This window comes from Mobula birostris, chromosome 26, assembly GCF_030028105.1.
Source record: "Mobula birostris isolate sMobBir1 chromosome 26, sMobBir1.hap1, whole genome shotgun sequence".
NCBI lineage: Eukaryota > Metazoa > Chordata > Chondrichthyes > Myliobatiformes > Myliobatidae > Mobula > Mobula birostris.
In genome coordinates this window covers 51681482-51690859 of record NC_092395.1, presented here as the reverse complement: position 1 = coordinate 51690859, position 9378 = coordinate 51681482, and positions in this window count along the sequence as shown.

The window sequence follows — 9378 nt, the reverse complement described above, 5'->3', positions numbered from 1 at the left end:
CTGCCAGACCTTTGCCCACTCACTTAACCCATCTATATCTCTCTGCAGACTCTCCATATCTTCTGCACAATTTGCTTTTCCACTCAACTTAGTATCAACAGCAAACTTAGATACACTACAATTGGTCCTCTCTTCCAGATCATTAATGTATATCGTGAACAGTTGTGGCCCAGCACTGACCACTCAGGCACACCACTCACCACTGATTGCCAACCAGGGTAACACCCATTTATCCCCACTCTCTGCTTTCTATTAGTTAACCAACCCCCTATCCATCCTAATACTTCACCACTGACTCTATGCATCCTTATCTTATGGATAAATCTTTTATGTGGCACCTTATCGAATGCCTTCTGGAAATCCAAATAAATATCCTCTCAAAGAACTCCAGCATGTTTTGCTGAATCCATGCTGCATCTGCCTGATGGATCCATTTCTTTCCAGATGCCTCACTATTTCTTCTTTAATGATAGCTTCAAGCATTTTCCCAACTACAGATATTTAAACTAATAGGCCTATGGTTACCTGACTTTTACCTATATCCTTTTTTGAACAGTGATATTACATTCGCCGTCTTCCCATCTGCTGGGACCTGCCCAGAGTCCAGAGAATTTTGGTAAATTATCACCAAAGCCTCTACTATAACTTGTGCCATTTCTTTCAGTACTCTGGAATGCATTCCATTAGGACCAGGGGTCTTATCTATTTTCAGGCCCACAGCACTACTTCTTTATTAGTGTATCAAGGTCCTCACCTCCCATCGTATGCTTTTTCAATATTTTTATTAATTTTCTACATAGGAGAATACAGAGTTCAAGAAAAAAGAAGTACAGGTTTCCCCCGCCATCCAAAGGTAGAGCGTTCCTATGAAATGGTTCATAAGCTGAAATGTTGTAAAGCAAAGAAGTAATTACCATTTATTTATATGGGAAAATTTTGTGAGCGTTCACAGACCCAAAAATAACCTACCAAATCATGCCAAATAACACATAAAACCTAAAATAACAGTAACATATAGTAAAAGCAGGAATGATATGATAAATACACAGCCTATATAAAGTAGAAATACTTTGCCACAATCATTACTGCACTGTTCTCCGTAGCGAAAATCTCACACAAGCGCCGTCGGCAGAAAATCTCACGCAAGCACTGTTGGCAAAAACACGGCGCAAACACTCTCTCCAGTAACCTTTAAGCTATGAAGCTGTCAAATCATACCAAATAACACATAAAAATACACGGCCTATATGAAGTAGAAATAATGTATGTACAGTATAGTATCACTTACCAGAATCGGGACAGCGCCGAGCACACTGATGATGGTGTGTTAGACTGAGTCGTCGCAGGTTGGGTGGTGCAGTGGCCCCCGCCCTCCGGACCACCAGCCGATACCAATCCGCGAAGCATGCAGGGGTGCAGCGGTAGCCAGGAGGCACACAGCACATCTTTAAGAAAAAAGCCGAAACAAACATGCTAATTAATTAGGTGCCGCCTGGCACGTAATCGTCGGCCCAGATTAGTGCCGATTTCTAATTGCGTCGTCTCTGATCTGGGCTGACAATTACGTGTCGGGCGGCACCTAATTAATTAGCATGTTTATTTCGGCTTTTTTCTTAAAGATGTGCTGTGTGTCTCCCAGCTACTGCTGCATTCTCCACGAATCAGTATCTGTCCGTGGCCTGGGAGTTGGGGTGGTGAGACACTGGGGTGTCATCTCATCATCGTCTGTTTTCATTGGAGCAGGCAGGTCATCTTCTATCTCTGCCCGCCTCGATGTCGAAGGTCGAGGTTTGTCGTCTTCTGTGGCTGATGTGGAAGGCTTGCATGACTGCTGAGCCTTGCGCATTTTTCTGTCACACAGTTCTTTGTAAGGACTCAAACCGTCTTGCAAATATCCCCTAAACCTACGTACCCTTTCAAAATTAAAGTCGTACTTTATCATTGCAGCGAAAATCTCATGCAGTTGCTTCATGTTCAATTCGCTACTGCATTCGGTTTCGATTGTTATCCTTTTTTCTTCCAATTGCATCAGCTCTTCATCTATCAGATCTTGGTCATGGGATGCCAAAACCTCTTCAACATTATGTTCGTCAGCTTCCACAAGCCAAACTCACTTTGTCCTTACTCGTTCACCACGATCGAAACGCTTAATTATGTCTAGTTTTACGCTAAGTGTAACACCCTTACGAGCTCTTTTAGACTTTTCCGATACCATAGAATTCATCTTGCAAACGACTGCTCACAGGCACATGTTTAAGCAATGCCGGCGAGAATGCAGTTCCGAATCCGGGGAGAGCGGCTACTCGGGGCGCACGCTGATTTTTTTCATGCGCTGCTTTTTTTTTGTAACAGTGACAACACCTTCTGAGAGCGAAAACAGGGTACTAATGTAGGTCTTTCGTAACAGTGAGGTTTCGTAAAACGAACGTTCAAAAAGCGGGGGACACCTGTATATCAAATACATTATACTGAATCACACATACAAACTCCTTACTCTATATTCATACAAATTGATTAATTCATAATATTGAAAGATAGTAAATTTATTATATGGAAAAAAAATCTACCCACTACCAAGACCAAAGGTGATTAGTAAAGAAGAAAAAAAAAGCCATCATCTGTGCTTTAACGGTAAATCAAAGGTTTTGAAAATAGTTCAAAAAAAGTCCCCAAAATGTTTGAAAGTCTTGATTAGATTCAGAAATTGAACACCGAATCTTCTCTAAATTTAAACATGACATCACATCCCAGTCATTGAACGTGAGTGGGCGGGACCGCATCTTTCCATTTAAGCAAGAGCGCCCTCCTAGCCATAAGAGAAAAAAAAGCCAAAATGTGCAAATCAGATTTTTCCAAAATAGTATCCTTTCCTCCAACAATACCAAATAAAGCAGTCAAAGGATTAGGCTTAAAATTTACTTTAAAAAGTACCAAAAAGCTTTGAAATACTTCTTTCCAATGTTTTTCAAGACTTGGACATGTCCAAAACATATGAATGAGTGAAACTTCTCCATTATTAGATTAGATTATGAGGACACGCAGTCCTCTTTTATTGTTATTTAGTAATGCATGCATTAAGAAATGATACAATGTTCCTCCAGAATGATATCACACAAACACAAGACAAACCAAGACTGAAAAACAGACAAAAACCACATAATTATAACATGTAGTTACAACAGTACAAAGCAATACCGTAATTTGATAAGAACAGATCATGGGCATGGTAAAAAAAAGTCTCAAAGTCTCTCGAAAGTCCCATCATCTCACGCAGATGGTAGAAGGAAGAAAAACTCTCCCTGCCATGAGCTTCCAGCGCCGCAAACTTGCCGATGCAGCATCCTGGAAGCACCCAACCACAGTCCAACTCTGAGTCTGTCTGAAAACTTCGAGCCTCCAACCAACCCTCCGACACCGAGCACCATCTCCGCCGAGCGACCCCAGCAACAAGCAATAGGCAAAGCCAAGGATTTGGGCCCTTCCCCTCTGGAGATTCTCGATTGCACAGTAGCAGCGACAGCGAAGCGGGCATTTCAGAAGTTTCTCCAGATGTTCCTCCGTGCTTCTCACGTCTGTCTCCATCAAATAAGGATTGTGTATGGGACCTACTTACAAATACAATATCATTTCAGAGCGGCTGCATGCGCTGCGTCGCGTCGCCATCTTCTCCTCCCTTTACATTTATCACAATAAGGAGATATATCCAAATAAAAGTGAGACAACTTATGCTTGGTCATGTGAGCCCTATGAACCATTTTAAATTGTAGGAGAGAGTGGTGAGCGCATAACGATGAAGTGTTAACCAATTTAAAAACTTCATTCCAAGTTTCCTCAGAAATTGAAGTCTTTAAGTCTTGTTCCCAAAGATTTTTAATTTTATCTAAAGGAACACCTCTTGTTCCCAGCAACATATTAGATATAGATCCATTATAAAAAGGTTTCAAATTAAAAATTACATGTCGTAGATTCTTATCAGGACTTTTAGGAAATGTACATATTTGAAACTGTAAAAAGTCTCTTATTTGTAGGTATCGAAAAAAGTGAGTTTTGGGTAAGCTATATTTAGCTGACAGTTGCTCAAACAAAAGAAGGCTTCCCTCAACAAGCAAGTCCTGGAAGCACTTAATACCTAATCTATCCCATTCTTTAAAAGCCACATCTATCATAGAAGATTTAAAAAAAAATTAGAAAAAATGGGACTTGAAGGAGAAAATCTCAATAAGCCAAAGTATTTTCGGAATTGTACCCAAATTCTCATAGTATGGTTAACTACCAAATTGTCAGTTAATTTACTCAGGAATAAAAGAAGTGAGGATCCAAGAGGAGAAATAGTAGAAAATTTATTAACAGAGTTAGTTTCTAAAGAAACCCACATCGGACAATCCTCACGGTTAATGTAATATAACCAAAATGTAAGATTATGTATATTAACTGCCCAATAATGAAATCCAAAGTTTGGTCAAGCTAACCCTCCATAGCTTTCTGAAGATGAATTTTGTTTAGTCTAGAATGCTTATTTTTCCATATATAGGATGACATAATAGAATCAAGAGAATCCAGAAAAGATTTAGGGATCAAAAAAAGATTTAGGGATAAAAACAGATAATGCATGAAAAAAAATATAAATTTAGGTAAAATATTCATTTTAAGAGAACTAATTTGACCAATCAATGATAACAAAAGAGGTGACCAATTTGATAGTGTCCTTTTTACATAATTCAATAGGGTAAGAAAATTTTCTTTAAATAAGCACATATAATTCTTAGTAATTGTTATACCTAAGTAAGTAACTTGGTTTCTTACAATTTTGAAAGGAAGGTTAGAATTAGTTGATATCCAATTATTCAAAGGAAAAAGTTCACTCTTATGTAAATTCAGTTTATAACCTGAAAATTGGCTAAAACAGGAGAGTAAAGAAAGCGCATGGGATAACGAAGTCTGGACGTTAGAAATAAAGAGCAATAGATCATCAGCATAAAGCGAAACTTTGTGGATAGTGCCTCTCAAAATACCAGTGAAGTTATGGCGGAACTTTATAGCAAAAACTTCAAGCCTTCTCTTCGTTATCCAGCTCGGCTGAGAATTACAATGCAAGATGGCTCAAAGAAATGGTTTCTTACAAACGAAGAGGCTCAGAAATTTTTAGACTTAGAAATATAACTGTTTAATATTTTTCAGTATGAATAATTGCTTCTTTTGTTTGGTAAAACTATATAAGCTTTTTTTTACTGCATTTTGCTTTGTCTTGGTTGGAACAGTAATCAACCTTGAATTCTTTGAAGCAGTTCCAGCAGGCTTTTCTGGGGGGATGATATTAGTGGGGGTAGGTGTCGGCTGCCTTTTGGCCGATTTTCTCTCTTTGGGAGGAGGGAGGAGGGAGGAGGATGGGGAGTTCTTTTTTCTTGAAGCTGATTTGGAAACTTAGTCAACTCTGTTGCCTAGTTACCATAGCTCAAAGTTTATTGTTTGGGTTTAACATACATTCCTCTGGTTGTTACTTTCTTATAAATAGTTTTAAAATGGATCAAAGTATTAATTTAATTAGTTCTAACGTCAAAAGGCTAAATCACCCTGTGAAAAGAAATAAGATTTTTGCCTATATTAAAAAACTTAAGGTACCAATTGCTTTTCTTCAAGAAATTCATGTATGAAAATGTGACAATTCACGCCTTTTTAATCGATGGAGGGAATCTCATTTCCATTCTTTGTTTCAAGCCAAAGCCAGAGTGTTTTGATTCTTATAGATAATAAAGTTTCCTTTGTTCAACATAAAGTAATTTCTGATACTAATGGGTGTTTTGTTATTTGTTTAGTACCAGGGAAGCTAGATAACAAATTAATGGTATTTGCCAATGAGTATGCTCTGAATATAGATGACCCAGGCTTCTTTGAGCGTTTTTCTTCATTTTTGCCAGATCTGAGTCTGTACTCATTGGTGATGGGAGGAGATTTTAATTGTTGTTTAGATTCTGCTTTAGATCATTCATCTTCTAAACTAGTGATACCAAATACATCAGCTGTGTTTATTAAATCTTTTCTAATGAAATGTGGTATTGTTGATGTTTGGCGTTTTTTCATCCAGTGGACAGGGAATATTCGTTTTTCTCTCATGTCCATCATATATAGTCCAGGATTGATTACTTTTTTATTGATAGCCAAATGATTCCATTAGTTCGATCCTGTGAATATAAAGAGATCGTGCTCCTGTGCTCTTATCTTTAAATCTCCCTAGCCTTCTTCAAACAAACAGGTTTGGGCATTTTAATCTAATTTGTTATCTGATAAAGATTTTTTTAAGGTTTATGGAGAGACAAATTACTCTTTTTTTTGAAGAGAATATATTAGAGGAGACTTTTAGTCTTATCAGATGGGATGCCTTTAAGGTGTATACCAGAGGACAAATTATTTCTTATACTGCAAGTATTGAGACAAAAGATAATAAAGAGAGAAGTGATTTAGCTAACCAGTTGAAGCAATTAGACCAACAGTATGCCTTGGTTCCAGATCCTGCTTTATACAAAAGGCATGTTGAAATTAAAACTAAATATGATCTCCTTTTAACTTATCCAATTGAAACTCAACTCCTAAAAGATAAAAGTCAATTTTATATTCATGGAGACAAAACAGGTAAATTATTGGCTAATCAAATTAAAACCTTTATAGCTAAACAGCAGATTAAAGAAATACATAAAGTTATCGGTGATAGGACAATTGATCATTTAGAAATAAATGATACTTTTAGAGAATTTTATTCTAGACTCTATAGCTCTGACTCTCCTAAGGATAACACTGTAATGAACAATTTTTTAGACCAATTAAACATTGCTGCAATCTCTGTTGAGAACAGAAAGCAGTTGGAACAACCTATTTCTTTTGAGGAAATTGTCGAGGTTGTGTGCTCATTGCACTCCAAGTAAGTTCCGGGTCCAGATGGATTTTCTGGAGAGTTTTATAAGACCTTTTCCTCACTGCTTATACTTCATTTATGTTCAGTTTTTTCAGATTCATTTAAATTGGGCAGGCTGCCTCAATCTTTCTATGAGGCTTCCATTTTGCTTATCCTCAAAAAGAATAAGGATCCAATTGAATGCTCTTCCTATAGACCAATTTCTTTACTTAATGTTGATACTAAGATTCTATCTAAAGTTTTGGCCCGTAGGATTATAAATATTTTACCATCTGTCATTTCTGATAATCAGACTGGATTTATCAAAAATTGATATTCTCATTTTAATATTCATCATTTATTAAATATTATCCATTCTCCTAATAAGGAGATATCAGAATGTGTGGTATCCCTAGACGCTGAGAAGGCTTTTGACAGAGTTGAAAGGAATTATTTATTTAAAACTTTAGAAAAATTCAATTTTGGACCTGATTCCATCCAATGGATTAAATTACTTTATTTAGCTCCCTCCGCTAGGGTTATCACTAATTCTCAGAACTCCAAACTACTTAAGCTTCAACGTGGCACCAGACAAGGCTGTCCGTTGAGTCCTTTGTTTTTTGATCTGGCTTTAGAACCCTTAGCCATAGCCTTTCGAGAATCTAATGATATCACTGGTATTTTAAGGAGACGCACTATCTCCCATCGTTTCCGTAACATCGCTCTTTAGCATGTTAGACGTGTGCTCCACAGTGAAGACCAACACAAGGTAGTCATTCAAAGCCTCTGCCATTTCCTCATTACCCAATATCAATTCTACTAACCATTTTTATATTTTGTGCTAGACTATTTTCGTAATCTTTTATTGCTCGCTTAGTGGTACTTCATTGCTTTTTAAAGTTTCCCCAATCTTCCAGTTTTGCACTACTCTTGGCAATTTTGTATGCACGAGCTTTTAGTTTGATGCCTTCTTTTAGTTTCTTAGTTATCCAAGGCTGGCTCTCCCCACCCTTACTATCCTTGCTTTTAACTGGAATATGCTTTTGTTGAGCACCGTGAAAAATCCCTTTGAAAGTCTTCCACTGTTCTTCAACTGTCCCACCATATAGCCTGTGTTCCCAGCCTACACTAGCCAAATCTTCCCTCATTCCATTGTAGTCTCCATTATTTACGCATAATACACTGCTTTTAGATTGAACTATTGCACCCGCCATTTGTATGAGAAATTCAATCATACTGTGATCACTCTTTCCAAGAGAACCCCTAGCTACAAGATCACTAATTTTACCTGTCTTATTGCACAGGACCAGATCTAAGCTAGCACATTCTCTTGTAGGTTCAGTAACATGCTGTTCAAGAAAGCCATCGCAGATGCATTCTATGAAGTCCTCCTCAAGACTGTTATGACCATCTTGATTCACCCAATCTATGTGCAAGTTAAAGTTCCCCATGACAACTGCTGTTCCATTCTTACATGTCTCAGATACTTTTCTACTTATTGCCTGTGCCACTGTAGTGTTATTATTTGTGGCCAATAGACAACTTCCACCTGTGATTTTTTTCCCTTTACTATTCCCAATCTCTACCCAGATGGATTCAACATTCTGCTCCTTAGATCTTATATCAGCTCTCGCTATCGCCCTGATCTCTTCTTTAATTAAGAGTGCTAACCACCTCCCTTACCTTCCTGCCTATCCTTCCATATTACCTGATATCCTTGGATATTTAATTCCCAATCCTCTCCACCCTGCAACCACGTCTGTGTAATGGCCACAAAATCTCTTTGTACTGATTTGAGCCACCCTTTTACCCACTTCCAGTCACTGATATCTTACTTACTTACTGAGAATTATTCATACTCACCTATTCCCTTAGTCACTCATTTTCTCTTCACTAACTCAAATGTATATAATTGTGATTATATAGAAAAAGTATTGAACAAATTAGAATTGCACGCAATAAGGTGCAATACTAATTATGGGGACATACAGATTGGGCAAACCAAAATGGTGATAATATGATAGAGGAATTTCTGGGATGCATCATACTTGGCAGTGTGTATCGAGAAAGGCTAGTGACCATCCTGGTGTGTGCTTCCCTGGGGTGTGGGAGGGGAATGGTCTTTCCCAGCATGATCCAGACTCTGGGAGAGTCCCATTGGATAAAGAGTGGTTAATCTAACATGTAACACACACACAAAATGCTGGAGGAAGTCAGAAAGTCAAGCTGCATCTATGAAGGGTAATAAAAAGTCAACATTTCAGCCCAAAACCAGACCTGCATTTTGCATCTGCAGAATCTCTTGTGTCTATGGTTAATGTAACCCCACTGTTTTTAAAACAAAAAGGAAGTAGAAATGAAACAGGGAATCATAGACTGGTCTGCCTGACATCAAGTTGTGGGGAAAATACTGGGTCCATATGAAAGGTGTACCAGCAAAGCATTTGGCAAAGAGTGATAGATTAGTCAAAGTAGATTTATTCAGATTTGTT